Source organism: Gymnoscopelus microlampas, assembly GCF_963454915.1.
Source record: "Gymnoscopelus microlampas genome assembly, chromosome: 13".
Taxonomy (NCBI): domain Eukaryota; kingdom Metazoa; phylum Chordata; class Actinopteri; order Myctophiformes; family Myctophidae; genus Gymnoscopelus; species Gymnoscopelus microlampas.
In genome coordinates this window covers 44,475,537-44,494,018 of record NC_139950.1, presented here as the reverse complement: position 1 = coordinate 44,494,018, position 18,482 = coordinate 44,475,537, and the positions used below count along the sequence as shown (strand labels likewise).

The window sequence follows — 18,482 nt, the reverse complement described above, 5'->3', positions numbered from 1 at the left end:
TGGTTGTGTTGGTGGTGGGTACTCATCATTATCAGTGCCTTGCGAGTCCCTTGATCTTACAAATGCTCTTTGTGTCGAACAATTGACATGTACTGACCTGAATATGATCGCAGCACTGTCACAAACATGTAGCACACACACATACAGACTACACTAATAAAGAATCACGAACACAACGCAGTGATTTTAATCTCATACCGCAGAAAGATTTCTCTCCCTTTACATAATACACTTCCATAACAAAACATTATTCATGAGGGTGCCCTCTCTCTGTTAGTCATTATTGCCTCCGAGCCCTGACTATGTCTGAAGGCATCCTTCTGGGACAGAGGCAGACACAACAGGATAACCGTCTTTTGTCTCAGAATGCTGTCTGTCAAAGAGCAGCCCCTCCCCTGTTTGGGCGGCTGTTACAGAGAGGGCAGATGGCTCATTACCATAAATAGGACACAGAGAGAGAGGGAGAGAGAGAGAGTGAGTGAGAGGGGCCATGCACACCGACCGCGAGGACCATGCCTCCCAGAACCACGGCGAAGAGAGGAGGCCGTTGCTAGGAGAGGGGGGGAAACAGCTTTATAGCAACACAAAGCTGACTCCCCTTTTGCGACCTCACCTCCTCTCCCGCCCGCCCCCTCCTCCGCTCTCCCAGCTCTGGGGACTGAGCCTGCCTCTGCTGGTCAGGGACAGATGGCCGATGGGCCCCAACGTCTCTACAGCTGGACACGGGCGAAGCCAACACAGTGAGACCTGGCGAGAGTAAATCACACCTTCTGCCTTTCCAACGCCATGAGAAGTATAGGAGCACAGGAAGTACTGAATCGCCAGGCCATCGTCTAAGAATAGATCCACACTTGTTGCCCACAAGAAAAGGAACGGTAGAGCAGTCAGATATATCAAGTTTGTCTTTGGTTTTGCTTTTAGTAGGAAATACTGCAATCCAGCCATGTCCTAAACCTTAATAATCCCCTACATTCTGAAAATGAAACCGACACAGAAATCACAGCAAGCACGGATCCATTTCTGTTTAAGTCTGCACAAACAGGGTATACAGTAGGTAGAGCATTACATGTTACGTTATTCAAGTAATCCCCTCTGAAACAATAGCTGCTTCTGAATAGACCTCTGGTTGATAAAGCAGGCAGAGAACTAAGTAAGCTTAGAATTATATGAAGGTCAAGTATAAAATTAAATGTTGTAGTTGTGGAAATCACTAGGATTTCATTCATGATATTTTTTCGTGTGCGGCGATAGTTCATTCATATTCGATTTGATGCTCTTTAGATCATGGTGATCATAGTGTGATCATTAAAGGCTTGAGACCCAATCCTGTTGTCCTGAGGAAAATATAGGGTGTGCAAGCAAAATGTGACAGGATGTGTGGGAGCATATCGTTGCTGTGGCACAAGAGAATTGTATAGAGGGGAGAAATGGACGTCTGAGCACAGGATGAGTGAGAGAAAGTGTGGCTGCAACATGACAAGAAAGCAGAATAGACTAGGCTGAGCGCTGCCTGCCTCACCTACCTACCCGCGTCCACCATGGTTGCATAGGAACACGGGGGCTGGGCCGACCCTACAGACACACACACACACACACACACACACACACACACACACACACACACACACACACTCCTCTCTCCTCTCTCCTTGCACGCTTCATTACCCACTGCTCAGCCAGGCACAGAGAGGCAGTACACGACTTTCTCCACACTTGGCCATGGGTATACGCTTGCCCCTCAGGCATCAGGTCACACTACTTTGTACGCATATAGTACAGAGAGATCTACATCACACACGCACACGCGTGCATGCGCGTGCATACATACACACACGCACATGCACACACACGCACACCTAAAAGTCATTTTCCCTCATTTGGATCTCTGTAGTCATTTTTCTCTCAGCAGTTTTATGGGGGGAACCACATTGCACACATTGCAAAGTTATTATTTTCCAGCTGATTGTGTTTCACTTTATGAACGATCTGCAGCTCATCTCCATGTTGTTTCTCTTTGTGGCATGCTGTGCTTATAACGTTTTACCTGAACCCAGCATTATCAGTGCATGCACTTCATGACTTTGCAGTATTTTTTAATGTTTTTATAAACCATCTGTAAAGGGTTTATTAAAACCAACAGAAGAAAACCCCCAAAAGTGTCATTACAGTGTCGAAACACACACTATTGGAGTGACAATAACAAACGCTTTACATGTGGCATAGCTCACTATGGCGCTGATGGTGCCAGACAACACTGCCGGGGCACAAGACGACTATTGTCCCACAAGATAAAGTGCACTTGTGACCACGGCAAGGCGGGGTGGTCGAGATGCCGTGAAAAAGATAGGGGTGTGTGTGTGTGTGTGTGTGAGGAAGAACAAAGGCTGTGGTGTTGTTGTTTGCACTGAGGTCATCATTCTAATCTCCAAGACTCCAAGAACTTAGATCACTGACACATTTGAATAACAAGGGCAGGTATCTTTCTTTTTACCCGGCCTCTCCTTCACAGTTAATTGACTTCCAGAGGTGTTCATTTGCCTGCATGTAGCAGTCATTAGGAGGGAATAACAAAATCTGTGCTCGGTAATAGAACAGCCCAGGATCAATGGGCTAATTCAATTGCCCCTGCATGTGGCATATTGTATGGCAAGGCCATTTAGAGGCTTTTAAAGGGGAGTCATGTCGTTTTAGTGTGGTTAAAACAGCACAGAGGTACCGTTGATATTGTTCCTACAAAACAAGCAGCAGACATTAGCCCACCAACCTGCATGCAGTTGCATGAATAATAAGACCAATGCAGTGTTTAGTGTAGTGGTGTCGTGAATAGGGGAAAACAGAACAAAGTCATTGACAATATTGATGTAATCAAGGTTAAGAAGGTTCTTTCAACCACTTCAAATTTAACCCTAAGCCCAGACCTCCCAAAAATGGACGTTTCTTACATTTCCAAATCTTCTATGTCCAAATCTTGTTAATTGCACACATAATGCATTGATCCAGTTTTGTGGATGTCTAAAGATTTCTGTTTCTGTTTATATTATTTGCACCATATCCATATGAGAGTTAGATCAACAATCAGCCTCCAGTCTATAGCTGTCCAGATTATCCCCACACTTCCAACACATAAATTAAAGCAACATGATAACTTTTGATATTATGCCATTGTTTTTCGATATTATCTACACAGCGTAAAGCCCAGCTCCTAGTTTAGTCACGTCAAAAAGGCCTGTAAAGATTTTGTATACCTTTGTTCATAATACTGGAATGTCTCACTCTTCTGGAATTAATCAACACGTATATGTGTGTATATGTCTATTTGCATAATTGAACTAGAATAAATAGACTGAATCGATGCAGAGGTATACAGTTTATTTGTTTAGCTGTTGCAGAGAGGCCTTGGTCTTTCTCTCGGTGTGTAGAGTATTTTATTGCCTCGGCATGAAAGGAGGTACTTATCAACAGACAGATAAGAGACAACCAGTAACTGCTGACACAATTCATAAATCCTGGTTTGCAAAAAAGGATTGTCAAACAAATGGCTTCTGTGAGCAAACAGACTTGTAATTGAGTGGAACTGCATGCAGGCAATGGGAGGGCGAACCACCAGGGGGAAAAAAAGGAATGGCACAGAAAATGTTGCATGTAAACAAAACAAAACAAGTTGAATGCTCTGTTCCTCAACTCACTGGCTGTTGGGGTGGAGTTTGGAGAGGTGGGTGGGGGATTTACGGTAACAATGACAGAAGAGGAACTAAATTCATGCCATATGCTGTGAGAATTATAGGATTCCCTAAATATAAAAAAAATGCTCTGTGTTCTTCAGGCATTGTTATCTTCCTCCTCAAGCAATACCAGTTGTTCCTCATAAAAAAATGAAATAGAAGCCAAACTCTAAAGGCTACTAGTAACGTGTTAACACACGTCTTCTCTCAGCAGGTGGGTTCCTCCTCTCACAGCTTTGCAGGTTATGCGGTTTGCCTTCCCATCTTTGGGAGAATGCAAATACTGGTACCTGTTTAACCAGTAACGGGTGCCACTGCTCCGGATTTACATATCTATGAATCTGAAAGTAAATTACATTTGGTGTGTGTGTGTGTGTGTGTGTGTGTGTGTGTGTGTGTGTGTGTGTGTGTGTGTGTGTGTGTGTGTGTGTGTGTGTGTGTGTGTGTGTGTGTGTGTGTGTGTGTGTGTGTGTGGGAGTGTGAGTGTGTGTGTTATTTTGTATGAGAAACACTAATCTATTTTCCAATTTCCTCTGATGACTCTGCCAGCTTGTGTTTCTACAGAAGTTCAAACTAATTAGCTCGGGGTGTCAGCGGAATGGCGTTTCTGATCCCCAGACAACTGCAGGTGATTGTTTCAACACCTGAATCCACGATGAGGGCCAGGGTGGTGTTCCATCCACCACCACAACGGCATCTCTCTAATTCCATGAACAGTAAAACATCCTCCTCAGTGTTCATTTTACTCAGAGAGTGTATAGTATACAGATGTCAACAGATTGACCCTCGTCGGTCATTTCGGTTGCATTTGCACACTTTCTTAGAGTTACAAAATGGTTACATTTAGACTGTGTGTGTCTGTCTGTCTGTCTGTCTGTCTGTCTGTCTGTGTAATATAAGAGAGAAAGACTGAGGGAGGGAGATAAAAGTGGAGATTGAGAGAATAAAATAGAATGCAAGAGAATGAGTTTAGAGGCTATCATATAACTTTATCATAGGTCAAACTCACTGGCCCTTTCCTCAAGCAATTTAATATTTTTTAACACCGCACATAGCAGGTGGCTCATATGTTTTTTTATGTGCTCAGAAAGTCAGTTAAGGTCACTGGAGGAAAAAAAAGGGGTGGGATAACAACACGGCAAAGGAATGAGGCTAGATCAGACAGAATGAAGAGTTGTGAACAAGCAGAGGTTGTCACTGATAGAGAATTTTATGAGCTTCCGGATGGAGTGCTGTGCTGTGCGTGTGCACCAGCTCTTATCAGGGCTAGCTGGCGGCGGCAGGGGAGGGCGAGAGCTCCGACACTCCGTAAAAACGGCCTGATTCATTTTCCGCGTGAGAGGGTCTCACTAGGGCGGCATCACGCCAAGCCAGGCCACACAGATTTATGGACCATTAAAACAGTGGGGCTCCTGACCACTGTGTGCAATCGCAGGCGGGCGGGCTGTCCGCCTGTCCGGGCTCTGCACCCTCCCTCCATTCATGCCTTCTCATGCTCTCTCTCTCTCTCTCTCTCTCCATCACTATCCAGCCATCTCATTGTCCATCCCTTCATCCCCTTGCCACTTTTACAATTCTGTGTGAACTCCTCCATTAGTCCATAATTAAATTATTCTTCATGCAATTCCTTCAATTCCACAGTAACAGTACCATGATTCAAAGCTTTGCCTCTGTTTATGTGCTCTTATTCTCCCATGTCTCTCAAATAAATAACCCACAGTAACAAGCCGACCCCATGTAAATGCCTGTTTTATGGTCCAAGACGTGCAGTAAGGTAGGGTTTTTATGAACATCACTGACAGTGGTCAGTGGGGCATGTTGCTTTAGACTAACAGTTTTCAAATCGGATTAGCACCGTTGCAGGCACACAGACTAATGGCCCTGTCTTTTCAAGGCATCCTCAATCAGCTCTGTTGCCTGGGTGATTGCTATGTATCGTTCTCGTCTCTCATTTGCTGCCTTTGCAACTTCATCATCCCTGGGAGTGATACTGGAAGAAGGAAAATGGGGCACATGCAGTCTATGCGGCTCGCTCGCCCCGGCCCTAAGAATAGCTCGGTGTGCAATGGAAATGATGCCACCACAGCAACCTGAGCAAAAGACTGTGCATGTATGTGAGTGAGTGAATGAACCCTATAGCATTGGTTCTCAAAGTAGGGTCCGGGGACCCCCGGGGGTCCTTGGGGGGGTTCCAGGGGGTCCTCAGTGAAATGTGTTAATACATCATCACAATCATTTTTGTGATGATTTATTATGTGATTTATACTTTGGCCATTCAAAAATTGCAGATCTACAAGCTCATATAGCGCGGCACTCGGTTGTAGCTTGTAGATCTGCAATTTCTGAAAAATCGTGAAGATTTTTCTTTTTAAAGCGACCATTTTTAACTCAAATCTTAGCTTCTGGGGGTCCCTGGTAAGAAATATTTTGAGATGGGGGGGGTTCGGGGCCAAATACATTATCTATTTGGGGTCCGCGACATGAAAAAGTTTGAGAACCACTGCTATAGCATGAGCATCCCTATTCTGGGCATGTCATAATAAACGAACATTTGGCAAAAATAGCAGATTTTGTTATTGCGACGCGTTAGGATCTTGTAGATTGGCTATTTTGGCTATTGACGTACAAAACGTATACAGGGTTTAAGTTGATGAATGAATATGATGGGCTGCAGAAAGCTCTGATGCTGGTCCTAAATAATATCACATGCTTCAAACAATCCCACAAACCATCATGCAGAGGAATTATAAAAGCAGCCTATAAAACCAAAGAACACCTTGCTTAATGCCATTCTACTTCTTAATTAACTGGGTGCATGTGTATCCTACTACATTGGATTCAAAATGTATTAAAGCCATTTTAAGGATTCTGCTTAGAATGTATTATGTAACATTATTACATACATCAACTCCTGGAAAAGCTGGGAGGGAGACGCAAGGTATAGAAGGGGTTTACATCACCAGCAATTCAAAAGATGTATATACCTCTGCAAGTTTAAAAACAAACAAAGAATCTATTAGAGAGGGCCAATGGGGCTGCTGCTCACAGATGTCGACACATTGGTGGCATAGCTGAGTAAAAGTGTCACCATACTGTGAGAGTTACAGTTTGGTGTCAACTCACCGCTGACCAATAGGGCTCAGCGGACAGTGCAAAGACACAGATTTGACCTGAAAACCCATCAGTCATCGGTCATGAATACTCCGCTGGTCACCAACAGACCATTTATTTGAGCAGCTGCATGCAGTCACTCTTTTGGTTACGTATGATGTTACATCCATCATCAAGTCATGCATGTTGTGTGTTATTTTTTCTTTTCTTTTCCATACCATACATACAGAGGTGTGTGTGTGTGTGTGTGTGTGTGTGTGTGTGTGTGTGTGTGTGTGTGTGTGTGTGTGTGTGTGTGTGTGTGTGTGTGTGTGTGTGTGTGTGTGTGTGTGTGTGTGTGTGTGTGTGTGTGTGTGTGTGTGTGTGTCACACACACCACACATATGGGGCCCACGCTTTATTACAGCTCACTGCTCATCTGGTGTTGTCTAGGCCAAACATATAAGGGACACCATGTGTATTAGCGATCAACTATGTCTATACCAGGGGTCTTCAACGTTTTTCTGCCCAAGGACCCCTTAGCTGAGAGAGAGATGAAGCAGGGACCCCCACTACATATTGTATAGAATGAAATAAACGTTTTCATAGATAGCTTCATAGACTTGTTTGACAGCACTATCATCAATGTTGTATAAATGAATGTTTTGTTTTGTTATTTTTTTACACATTAGCTTCTCTATTCATTCATGTCAATGTGTATTTTCAGACATTTAACCACTTCAAGCCTCAATACTAAACTTGACCATTGGCTCTGTACTTGGTTTGCTCTTTTTCCCTCTATACCAAAACTCTTTGCCAAAAATAGCCGAATCTACAAAGATTCGGCTATTTCCCCCCCAAAAAAATGTTTTTCTATTATTCTAATGTACACCTCAGAACCCTATCACACAAAGATTTGGAGGACCCCCTGTAGTAACTCTGAGGACCCTGGCTGTACAATACTCATCTCATAACATGAACTCAAATAATTTTGTGGTATCACTGTTTACTCATGGAGGGGCCCTACTGAGGGTCTACCATTGTCATGGCCCTGGGTGTGGTTGCAGTGACGACACATCCTTTATCTCTGCCTGTGTGCATGTGGTGGTGGAGTGTCTGAGTCATGGATGTATTAAAAGAGTTCTGTCCACATTGATATGTTTGTAGTTGTTGTTTTTACACCTTTAATAGTCTACTTCATTTACATGGCATTACGCACTTCAGAATAACTGGTCACAAGAAGAAAAAAAAGAAGAAGAGAAAAAAATAAACTACACAACAGTGACAGCCCCCCTTTCCGTGTGAAAGCCACAAGGCAGCCGGCGTCAAAAACAGTGTTGCCATGTCCGCTGGTTATAAGCGACTTTGGGCTTGTTTTTGGGTTGCGTTTTTGTTGGCCTTGTTTATAAAGTGTAGTTGATTGATTGAATACATTTTTAACAGTTTGCAAACAATTATAAAAAGTGCAGAAAGTACAGTGCTATACAAGGCCTGCTAAAGGGATTAAAACCCAAGAAAGCACTGTATGGCTTGTTTCCATGTGTATTCTTAATTGTTCTTATCCGTGTAGTTGCTTATTTGGGCTTCCTAATGTTGTTTAAATCAGTGGTTCTCAAACATTTTCAAGTAAAGAACACCCAAATGAATATGCATTTGACTGCGGACCGCCATCTGAAAACATTTTATGCCAGGGACCCATACAAGAAAAAAAATAGCAGATCTACAAGCTCACAACGCGTCCCATCGTGGCGCGAGCTTGTAGATCTGCTATTTTCTTTTTTAAATAGCCAATGTATATGTTTTCAATGGGCGAAGGGCTCGCTTACGCTTCTTTTGGGCTTGTTTTACATTTCATAGACCCGGCTTGCTTACTTCTCTCTGGCAAAAGAATCTGGCAACAGCCGGTCAAAAAAGTGAAAGCGATGCACATTGGACGCAGCGTGCGGTGCGTGCGCGGTAGCGTGCGCGTTCACAGCGGAGCGGAGCGTCTGCGCTGCGGCAGTTGCCAGGGGATATAGGCAGGGGAGGAGTTTTGATTGGCTGGGGCCGGGCTGTGTTGCCATGGCGACGGCCGGGGCTGTTCGGTAGCGTTGTGTGTGTGTGTGCGCCGCGCGGTGTGTGATCGCTGTGTGATCTGCGTGCATGGAGGAAGCAGCTGCCGCTCTGATCTCTGACACTGTGAACACAGAGAGAGAGAGAGGGGAGAGAGACATCCGAATAAACAGAGAAAATAATATTTTTTATAGTTTTTAAGGATTTATTTTTGTTTTTGGCAGAAAAAAGCCCCCAAAAATATCTTTTACAAAAGAAAAGAGGATTTTTTTTAAATTTCTTTTTCCTTTTTTTGTTTTTTTTAACCCCGCACTGGTCTAAAAAGGGCACTGATCGCGTGCATGATTGTGAGTATTGATTTTATTTATTTATTATTATAATAATGATTGTTTTGAATATGAGCTACTGTGTATTTTCTGTGTATAAAGTGAAATGTGACTTCGCTGTGTGAGAGCCAGCATGGCAGACTAGACTTCAGCATGTGGTCACACACACACACACACACACACACACACACACACACACACACACAGTGAGCTAGCTCAACGTGACTTCCCCATTGGTATTTATTATTACTATTATGTCTTTGAGGGATTTTTTTTAAAAGCTTTGGTTCGTGCTGATCATACTGAAACATAAAACTCAAACCGACCGAATGGTCGGTTTGAGTTTTATGTTCCATTATGATCGACACGAAGTGAAAGAAGCAGAAAACACGTGAATGAACCGCTGTTAAACCGCTGTTAAACTAGCTGTGGAATACAACTCTCGTAGACGTATATATGATTCTGACGTTTTTCAGTTTTCAGTTGTAGGGTTCACCCCCCATGGACACAGGGACTTTCAGCACTATACCCCCGTAGACACTCCAAACATGTACTAATTGAAAATAAAGGTGCTTAGCCCCAAGCCCCAAATGTTAACTCTCGCTACGTGGTAGTAGTTTAATGTAATAATCCATATCTTTCAATAAAGAAGTGTTTTAACGCTGTCTGTGGCCGATTCTGTCGGAAGTTCCCAATGGGCGGTAGTGACGCGCCCCATCTGGTGAAACCCAGAATTACACTCAATGTAAACAGGAAGTAAACGAGGGTGAAAAAATGGCGTTCGGCCACAGACGGCATTAAAACACTTATTTATTGAAAGATATGGATTATTACATTAAGCCACTACCCCGTAGCGAGAGTTAACATTTGGGGCGTGGGGGTAAGCACCTTTATTAGCTGAAAGTCCCTGTGTCCATGGAGGGTGAACCCTACAACTCTCGTAGATTGAAAACGTGAGAATCATAAATACGTCTACGAGAGTTGTATTCTACAGCTACTGTTAAACAGTGAACCGCTGTTAAACACTACTGTCTGTGTGTTAAACACGACTCTTTTTGGTCGGTTAACTATGGACTATAACGGCAGTTAAACGCTATTATTAGTTGGTTTAGTAAAAAACTTGCTGTGTCGTCGAACATATAATGTCGAACAAAACGAAAGTTCGATTCGCCTTAATAATAATGTCAGGAGTTTGACGACATTGCTACATTTGTATCCCTCTCAAGAGTTACAAATGTAGCCTACACGAGGATTTGTGTGTATATATGTGTAGGCTATTGAGATATGTTTTTCAAATTTAGGCTATATTTGACTGCTGTGGCACAGTGGTGGAAAAAGTACTATTTTTGTTTTACTTAAGTAAAAGTATAAATGTAGAAATACTCTATTACAAGTCAAAGTCAGGAACTCAGAATTTACTTGAGTAGAAGTACAGAAGTATCGGTATCAAAATGTACATGAAGTTCCAAAAGTAGTTGGTACTCATTATGCAGAATGTCCCGTTTCACAAGTTATGAAATGTATTCAAATCTTTTGAGAATAGCAGATCGACTACAAGTAAAAGTACGAGTAAAAGTACAATATTTGCCTCTGAGATGTAGTGGAGTGGAGTAGAAGTCAAAAGTATTGAAAATTGGAAGTATTCTCCAGTAAACTAAAGTAAGAATTACTCAAAAAGTGTACTTGAGTAAATGTACTTAGTTACTTTACGCCACTGCTTGTGACTCGTCCTTTAAACTGTGGGTTTCAGTGCTGCTGCTGCTGCTACGTCGCAGTTGTGTCACACTTTCCTAATTGCTACACTCCATCGTACGACGGTGTCGCTCGCCAAAAAGAGCAGATCTACAAGCCAAACAAGCCTTGTAATAGCTTGTAGATCTGGCTTTTAGGCAAAGTTAGAGCTGCTAGATCAGGGGTCTTCAACAGGGGGTCCGGTCCGGGACCCCTAGGGGGTCTTCAGAGCTACTGTAGGGGGTCCGCCAAATCTTTGTGTGATAGGATTTCGTTTTTTTTACATTAACCACTTGAACCCTACAATTCCTTTTCTGAGGGGAACATTAGCCGAAAATAGCCGATCTACAAGCTCTCAACGCCTCGCGCTGCGAGGCGTTGAGAGCTTGTAGATCGGCTATTTTTTGTCAAAGAGGCTATAGGTGTAGAGGGAAAAAAGAGCAGACTAAGTAAAAGAAAAACTTTAATCTGAAACACAATTTTATACAATATAGAGTAGGGGGGTCCCTACTTCATCTCTCTCTCAGCTAGGGGGTCCTTGGCCTGGAAACGTTGAAGACCCCTGTGCTAGATCCATGTTCCGCCGTCATGTGTGGGAATGAATGTGACTGACGAGGCACACACACACACACACACACACACACACACACACACACACACACACACACACACACACACACACACACACACACACACACACACACACACACACACACACACACACACACACAGAGAGAAAAAACACACAGAACAGTTTTGTTCTGGAAAGTTGTTTATACAACACTTTGAACAGGGGCTGACCCACTGGCCAGCGGTGGAAGAAGTACTCACGTTTTGTACTTAAAGTAAAAGTACCAATACCACATTGTAGAAATACATACTCTGTTACAATAAAAGTCTGGCACTCAAAATGTACTTGCGTAAAAAGTAAAAAAAAAGTATGTCACTTTAAAATACATGTATACTTAAGTAGTGAAAGTAAAGGAACTCATTATGCAGAAATGTCTCATTTCACAAGTTTCCAAATGTATAAAAATTATTTGAAAAGAGTAGATCTGCAAGCCAACAACGCGTTGCAAAGCCACATGTTGTGAGCTTGTAGATCTGCTATTTTCAAATAGCCAAAGTATTATAGGGCTGTTGTGGTTAATGCATTGTAATAATAATCATAATCTACAAAGTAACTAGTAACTATTTAAAAAAGAATAATAATTGTAGTGGAGTAGTAAAAGTGCAATATTTGCCCCTGAGATGCAGTGGAGTAAAAGTATTGAAAATTGGAAACAGTCAAGTGAAGTAAAAGTACCTCTAAATTGTACTTAAGTACAGTACTTGAGTAAATGTAATTAGTTACTTTACACCACTGCCACAGTGCCACTGGGGGATTTAAATTTATCAACTTTTACCATCAAACATAAAACTAGTGTCACAGAATAACATTAAGTCAAGTAAACTTATGTTGTTTTGGTTCCTGTGGTTTGTAAGACATGCTTATTATTGCCTTCCCTTCCAGCTCCAACAAACTATAAATAGTTGTGTAGTTTTGTGTTGTTGTGTATTGGTAGTATAGTAGGCTAACCACAGGCTGGTAGGAGGCTTGCTAAGCACATGATGACGTAATGGATTATCACAAGATTGTCCCAGATACAGAATGCTCTCCAAAACATGTGTGTATGTGTATTGGAAAAATAATTTGTGTTAAATCCGCCATGGTGTGTGGTTGTTGGTTGTTATTGAATAGGTATATGTTTGATGGCAACAAAAATACCATTCTTCACTTTTCCTGCTGTTTTCTGACCCTGTTGCTCTCTCTGCGCGCTTAATTGTGCCTGTGAGTGATGTAGACTGCCCTATAACTCTCTAAAAAAACATATTTAAAATGTCATATACACCATTTAAATCAGTGGTTCTCAGCCTGTGGGTCGAGTCCCCACATGATTTTGGGGGGGGGTCCCCAGATGATAGTGAAGTGACAATTTAAGGACTTTTAAGTCCATTTTAATACCTAAAAAAAAGACCATTACTGCATCAAACGTAATACACAAACTATACCAGAAAACAGTGGCCAAATTTGTCAAATAACATAAGAGGCAAACACATTGAAAATAGCGTTGTGAGCTTATAGATCTGCTATTTTCACAATATTTATCTGTGGAATGGAATCAAACAAAATGGGGGGGTCCCCAGTTCAAATATGATTATTTTGCCTGAAAAAGGTTGAGAACCACTGATTTAAATAAGCATATATTAGAAAGGTATTGCATAATTCTTTCTTTATCTATCTATTCTTTACAGCAAGGTCATCATGGCATTAACGCAGACTGACACTGTCCCCGTCCTTGGGGTGACAGATGTTTAGGCTTCAGTGATTAAGCAGAAAACAAAAGTGACAGGAGATAGAAGAAACAGATGTGATTAACGTGTCATTGTCGCTTTATTGCCAGGAATTCATGGCCGGCACACAGTGTAGTGTAGGTGGCAACCATCTGTTGTTGTTTGTTGTTTGTGGTCTTCGTATGTATTCAAATGAATGTACATGTTGGCGTGCTCGTATAGAGGCCACTGAAGGGTAGGTATTTTTGGCTCTCCCGGAGAGTTAGAGTACTAGGACATGGTTACTTTTACGGGACATTCACTACTATAAATAAAACTCGCCAGGGCTCAGTAATGCTCTTATATTGCTGGCATGAAATGTTTTTTCATGGGCATTGGACACGTGCGGAATAAAATGTTGTCACAAGTGGAGGAGAGGGTTAGGTTTTAGTCGTACGGCATAATAATAAGGCTGGCCATGAAATTGTTGGTAAACAACTCCAGGGATTGAGGGCCTTTTTTTTTTACGTTTCATTAAAGGGTGAAATAGAAAACCAGCTGCTCAATTTGTGTGAATATTATTGTGGTATTTTTCCTAACCACATAATAAACACTAGCATCCCTATTCTGATAGGTGAAGAGATTTGGTTTAGAGCAGTGGTTCTCAACCAGTGGTCCGGGGACCACTAGTGGTCCTTGAGGGGGTTCCAGGGGGTCCCCAGCAAAAGGTGTTAATACATTTTCACCCCTCTTATCCATATTGTATACGTTGGCTATTCGAAAATAGCAGATATACAAGCTCACAGCGTATCACTTTGTGCCGTGCTGCAAGCTTGTAGATCTGCTATTTTTTTACATTTTCGAAAAATCTTAAGTGTTTGAAGATTATATATATCTTTTTTTTTATCACAAATCTTCTCTTCTGGGGGTCCCTGGCACAAAATATTTTCAAATGGCGGTCCGCAGCCAAATGTATATAAATGTAGGGGTCCTTGGCATGAAAAAGGTTGAACACCACTGGTTTAGAGGGAAAAAAGAGGGGGGCCTAGAATAGACCCCTTACAGGGACTTAACAGTAATAAAACAGAAGGGTTGGAGCTAACCTACGTTATGTTGAAATATCTATAAAGGAATGACAGACTTTGGTGTATATACTTTACTTTGAGTGATGGGATTAACTTTAAGACAGACTGTTTCAGAGTGTCATTTGATCTCTGATATAATCAGAGATCACAACTGTCAAAGAAGTATGAGCACATGCCCAGGGTTATGGGACTGCTTGCCAAATTAAGCCTATACAGATTAGTAGGGTTGTCCGATATTGGCTTTTTTACCGATAACCGATATACCGATATTTTCCAACTCTTAATTACCGATACCGATATCAACCGATAAGGATATATGCGGGGATTATTGTGATTAGGGTAAGCTCAAATTTCATATCACACTCACCATATACAGTAAGAACTCCTGAAACTTATTTATAAAGCAAGAAAAAAAAAAAAAATTTTTTTTTCAAAAACCGATACCGATATTTTCCCGATATCAATTTTTATGCTAATATCGGCCGATAATATCGGGAGGCCGATAATATCGGACATCCCTACAGATTAGATTAGATTAGATGGCAGCATCATCAGATTCATGGCTACATAACTGTATTTACCTTATGAACACAGTGATAGCGGTTCATAGCAGTTTTCCATGTTTTTGCCCCCAGGTCATCCTCCAGTGCTTCAGAAAATGTATTTTTATTCCTCCTAAAACCACAGCACTAAATTGAATCATAAGCCATATGGTGGTAACGCTCACCGTGTCACTTTTTCTTCTTAAAATGGCTCACTGTGTCACCTTTTCTCCTTAAAATTGTTCACTTGTACTGTGTGTATAAGTGCTGTAACTAGCAGTGGTGGAAAAAGTACTCAATTGCTTTACTTAAGTAAAAGTATCAATACTGAAATGTAGAAATGCTCTGTTACAAGAAAAAGTCTGGAATTCTAAATGTGCTTGAGTAAAAGTGCAAAAGTATTGGCATCAAAATGTACATAGAGTACCAAAAGTAAAAGTACTCATTATGCAAGTTTGCAAATGTATAACAATCTTTTGAAAATAGCAGATCTACAAGCTCACAATGCATCGCATTGTGGGCTTGTAGATCGGCTATTTTCAAATGGCCGAAATGTATATAGGGCTGAAGTGGTTTTGTAATAATAATCAAAATCTAGGAAGCAACTAGTAACTAAAGGTTTTCAAATAAATGTAGTGGAGTAAAAGTACAATATTTGGATCCGAGATGTAATGGAATAGAAGTAAAAGTATTGGCAATGGGAAATACTCAAGTAAAGTACAAATACCTCAAGATTGTACTTACTTACTTAAGTACAGTACTTAAGTAAATGTACTTTCCACCGCTGGTAACTACTAGTGCAGAAAAAGTGTTCAATGTGGACACGGACAACATGCTGTGTAGGACCCACATGTCAAAAATGGTGGCGTTGCCCTTTAAACTGCCTTATCATAGAATTCTGTTCTCTGACCCAGAGCAAATGAAAGGTTATGGCCTACAGTCTATCCCCTCAAAGCAGAAGTGTGTCTGTGTTTCAGTGGATTTAACTTCATTAGAGAAGCTGAAGCAATGTATTGTACAGAGCCATGTATTAAAGTTCTCTATGGCGATGTCTTCATGGCTTATATTCCTTTAGTACATAATAGAAAGATCCCAACAGTTTTATTCTGTATATGCTAAAGAGAAGAACCACTACTTGTACATTATAAACATGTGAAAGTGTTATGATACGTTAACATCGTTTTGGCTTGTTTTATTATCGCTTTAGACAGACTGGGAAAAAACATGTATGGATTGGGCAGCACAAGGAATTTGACTGAGTTTAATTTAATGTACGTGCATAGTATGGGTCTAATTTCTCATTTCTGTCATTGATGTGAGTACTATATTACTCACATGGAATTATGGCTGTTTTGACGTGCACTGCTGAATGATTTTTAACCCATTATGACCTGAGGACGATTCTACAAATTTCTTCTAAACCCCAACAGTTTTCAAAAAAACGTATGTTGCTATATCAGTGGTTCTCAAACTTTTTCATTATAGTCAACGACCCCCAAAATGATATGTATTTGGCCGCGGACCCCCATCTCAAAATATGTTGTTCCAGGGACCCCCAGAAGCAAAGATTTGAGTTTAAAAAATGCTTTGAAAGAATATATATTCAAAGATTTGCACACATTTTCACGATTTCTCAAAAATAGCAGATCTACAAGCTCATAGCGCGGCACTCGGTGCCGCGCTATGAGCTTGTATATCTGCTATTTTTGAATAGCCAAAGTGTAAAATAATACTTTTTTTAGCTAAAATCTAAAAATGCGACACAGATGCGTTCCCGGTCTTCATGGGTTAAAGAAAGATTTATTTTTTTGGCGTTTTATTTTTATTTCCGTCGGGTCAGTGTAGAGACTAGAGACAGGAAATCAAGGGCAGGTAGAGACAGAGAGGACAGACGTGAGACCAGACCAGACAGGGGCCAGATTCGATCTGTGTCCTCGTGCTTACAAGGAGCACGTTGTCCACGCACCAGTGTGTGTGTGTAAAGTAACTAAGTACATTTACTTAGTAACTTCAGTACAGTTGTGAGGTATTTTTTTACTTACTGGAGTATTTCCAATTTGCAGTACTTTTACTTATACTCCACTACATCTCAGCAGAGGCAAATATTGTACTTTTACTCCACTACAATTATTTGAAAACTTTGATTACTTTGTAGATTTAGATTATTATTACAAAACATACATTAACCACTTCAGCCCTATATACATTTCGGCCATTTGAAATATAGCCGATCTACAAGCTCATTGTGAGCTTGTAGATCGGCTATTTTCAAATGAGTTTTAGACATTTTATACATTTGAAAACTTGTGAAATGGGACATTCTGCATAATGAGCACTTTCTACTTTTGGTACTTTAAGTACATTTTGATTCCAATACTTTTGTACTTTTACTCAAGTACATTTTTATTCAAGTACATTTTCCCCCTAACCCATCATCTGAATATACTTGTTGATAGCTGTCATGACTCGTTACACTTGTCTCATGCATGCCATATGATGCCAGCTGCTTATGCTTACAGTTATTACAGTTATTTGTTTACATTCAAGATTCACACTTCCATCACCCGGCATAGCATAAGATGTGGAAAATGTATATACATACGTTACATAGTACGTGTCACTGTGGCCTTGCAACTGAGTCTATGACAGGAGGACGCAATGTTGGTTATCTGTGGGCCGAGAATAATGGTGACCTATTGATTACAAATAATTGCATTAAAACTGGAGTAGAGTCTAATTAAAGAGTGCTCAGAAAAGTATGGATTTTGCACCCAAATGACATTATCCCATGGTCATAGTGAGAGGGGCATTGACATGTCATCTGTGTGACACATTGAAATTACTGTCTAGTAAGCTTCGTTGACCTGGCCCGGAGTCCCCTATGGCATTGGTTCTCCGGGACCCCCAGGGGTACTTGAGGGGGTTCCAGGGGGTCCGCAGCTAAATGATGGACAGGAACCAAATGGACCCTTATGGGTCTGTAACTCAGAGAGTATACAAATGGAACCAAATGGACCCTAACGGGTCCATTTGGTTCCATTTGTATACTCTCAGAGTTATATTAACATTGATTTTACAATGTGAATTGGGGTCCCAGAGGTATAAATGCCATTAAATGTGGGTCCGTAGCCTAATGCATGTCAAACTGGGGGTCCTTGAAATTAAAATGGTTGTGAATCACTGCTAGAGAGCCGTAAAAACCTTCTCTTTTTGGGGTCCCTGGCTTATCTTTTCAAATGGGGGTCCGTGGGGTAATAAGTGTCAATTAGGGGGTCCTTGACATGAAAAAGTTTGAGAACCACTGCCCTATGGGCTCTATCCTTGGGGGTCCCCCCCCATTCATTCATTCATTCATTCATTCATTCATACACCAAATTATCTTCGCCTAACATAGCAGCTGATCTACAAACTCGCGTGACGCGCTTTTGAGTTTGTAGATCTGCTATTTTCGCAGAATTTTTCTTCAAATGTCCGGCCGTTATGACATGTCCAGAATACGGACGCTAGGGTTCACCAAGTAGTTAAGGAAGTGAAAGAAAAGTCTCTTCCCCTTATTTTGGTTTCCTCTGTAGACATGATGGTCTAGTTTTGGTTTGACTCAAGCCATCATTGTTTTGGCCT

At 41.3% G+C, this 18,482-nt stretch overlaps 1 protein-coding gene across 1 annotated transcript in view; it reads left to right on the top strand.

The window, feature by feature from the left end:
* Window positions 1-8,949: 8,949 nt before the first annotated feature.
* foxn2a (forkhead box N2a) overlaps window positions 8,950-18,482 on the top strand; it is a 45,605-nt gene continuing 36,072 nt past the window's right edge. The window contains exon 1 of the mRNA XM_084075896.1: window positions 8,950-9,211. The gene's annotated coding sequence lies outside the window, so the exon portion shown is untranslated. The remainder of the gene's footprint in view (window positions 9,212-18,482) is intronic.